General features: G+C 44.3%; 1 long non-coding RNA gene across 1 annotated transcript; it reads right to left on the reverse strand.

The window, feature by feature from the left end:
• Positions 1–743: 743 nt before the first annotated feature.
• LOC126980810 (uncharacterized) lies at positions 744–2,439 on the reverse strand. Its single transcript, XR_007733605.1, has 3 exons — positions 2,277–2,439; positions 1,508–1,634; positions 744–1,184 (listed from the first exon to the last, which is right to left on the reverse strand). It is a non-coding gene; the product is annotated as an uncharacterized LOC126980810 (long non-coding RNA).
• Between the last annotated feature and the right edge of the window lie 306 nt (positions 2,440–2,745).

Raw genomic sequence — 2,745 nt, forward strand, 5'->3', positions numbered from 1 at the left:
ACCAAGAACATAACCTCCATTTGAAATATTTACCTATCTTTTTCACAGGTCTTCTTGTGCCCACTCCCACGCTGTCGTTGGATCTTTAGGTCTCAGGAACGGGCGCCCAGCAGGACGCAGAGTTGTACACTCCTGGGGTGAGTATGGATATTTATTTTTATTAATGTGCTAGAGTAGCTTTACACGTTTGAAAAGATGCATAGTCGCGAGCTGATTGGATGGAGGCAATCACACATAACTAAGGGTCGTTTCAACCCGTAGAGTTACGGGGGAGGGGGATTAAAGAGGAAGGGAGGGGGGGGGGGGGGAGTAAGTTGTGTAGCGGCTGGAGGAGAGGCATCAACGAGCATGGCTAGCCAAGTTGCTTCAAGGTGGTGGGTGGGTGGTTATCATATTACGTTGTCTAAAGGTTACAATTCAATATTAGGCGAGTTGTATGAATCTGTATTTCCATTCTAACAATGACAATGATTGCTAGAATTGACGGGGATTTCCTTCTTGAACTCTCTGCATTAGATTGATTTTGGTTACACGTTCATGGGAGAATCATGTTTCTATGAGTGCAGACAGAAGGTTTGTTATGAGTAGGTCATACCATTGAATTATTTGGCATATTCACTTACCAAAAACATTGTAACCCAATCAATATAACTAAAGAAATAACAATCAAAAGATTACTGGAGCTTGAATAATGAAATACACGGCAGTGGTTCCACACTTATGAGAGGGATAGAAAGAAGATGGGCATCACTAACACTTTATTTTGAACATTACGCGAGGTCTGAGATTATCACTTTGTGTGTGTGTGAAGCATTACCACATTGATCACACACACACACACACACACACACACACACACACACACACACACACACACACACACACACACCTGCGCACAAACGCTTGTCTTTTCACTCAAACTCTTCTGTGTGACTCATCGATGTATTTGCCGAGAACATTTAAGTGAACCTATTAAACTAAAATACGAAGAGTCGTTGTCGGCCTACGATTTCACCGTTGGAGGTGTTCGCGTGGATGTCAGCGCACATGTGTCAGCGTTTCAGTAGCGGTGGTTTGTTGAAGGTGTAGCAGTTCTAGATGTTATAGTCCTGACGGAGGCGTCCGCCTCATTGACACGCCGACCCAGGCTCAGCAGGTGCTTGTCCCGCTGGGGGGAAGAGGACCTAACAAATCAAATAAGTTAATTTATGTACAGGTGTTAGGAGAGGAATTTCTATGGTATTATAGTCTAACAAATCAATAAGTTAATAGTTTGATCAAACATGTACCGTTAATTTTGCACATATGCTAGAAGACAAATTTCAATAGTATTATAGTCTAATGGGTCCAATAGCAGCTAATTTCAGCTCTACCTGTCAAAGAATGCACACACACAAGACTGGACAGTAAAGACACTGGGACAACACCGGATGATTGTAGTTCAAACCCTGTATACCACAACTGTATAAGTACACCCACACACCGACACTCCGCCCGCCACACAAACCTTTTGCCGCATCATCTCGTAGAAGTCCAGGAAACCCTGTAGGATCTCCATGCAGTTGTTAACGTGTTTGACGAGCTCCCGCTCCCCCCGGTGTTCGACGGGCTCTCGCTCCCCCCTGCCCATACTCCTGCGATGGAACATGGGTCAAGGCAGAGAGATAAAGGGAGGAATATGATAATGGTTGTGAAAATTTGGGTTTTAAATGATTGGTTGAAAAGGTAACAAGGCTCCTGACGATGGGACACAACTCAAAGAGAAGGAGAGAAAGTCAAGGCAGGGAGAGAGGAAGGGTAAGGCAGGGGTAGCAGGAGGTCAAAAGTGATAGTATCTCTACTACGTCTGCTGCTGCCTATATCACTACTTCTGCTACTATCTTTATCAATATTTCTATAATTACTAATTACTGCTGCCATCACTTTATGCTACTTCTTTTACCACTATTTTTAGCACAAGTCCTGCTAGTTCTCTAATAACTGGTACTTCTTCGGCCACTCTTATCACTACTACAGTCGGCCATGGTCTTTCTGAAACAGACACATTACCTCTTCTCTTTCTCGTTTAACGTCACATCAATGCCTTAATACATCAATGGAAATTCGGATCTGGTTCGTACTGATACTAGCTAAACCTTAGTAGGAAATAAGGGGTGATAATACGTTAAGTACAAGACTGTAGTATGGTCACCGTGGGAAAGTCAAAACACAAAACGCATTGAACTATCACAAATATATAACTATACAACTACCATTCGAGAGCGTTGTCGGCTTACGATTTCACTGTGGGAGGTGTTGGCGTGGAAGTGCGCACATGTGTCATCGTGACAAACGGTGGTTAGTGGAAGGTGGAGAAGTTCTTGGTGTAGGAGTCCAGAGGTAGCTAGCGAAGAGTTGCCTGGCAGTGAAAACTTAGCCTCGCTTCACTGCCGCAGGCTACTAAGCTAACGATGAGTCGAGGATCGGTGGTTTGGCCCTGTGAACCACTGCTCCGGGTAATTGCTAGTTCGCCCGTTCCCTCCTTACACTAGAACACCACAGGCCACTGGCTCTTCACTTCGGTTTAGCCGTTATGAGCCCCTAGGTTCTCGGTCGTGGCCTTAAGCTCGAATCTTCTGAGCCATTATGCTGAAAAACTGCCATATCTTCCCCTCTCGCGTGTCACTCAGTAGTTTATCATCTCCACCATGAATTGAAGACATATTTAAATGAAATACCTGTATCAGTGATATCATAGACGTCATG

This window comes from Eriocheir sinensis, chromosome 45 (assembly GCF_024679095.1).
Source record: "Eriocheir sinensis breed Jianghai 21 chromosome 45, ASM2467909v1, whole genome shotgun sequence".
Taxonomy (NCBI): Eukaryota; Metazoa; Arthropoda; class Malacostraca; order Decapoda; family Varunidae; genus Eriocheir; species Eriocheir sinensis.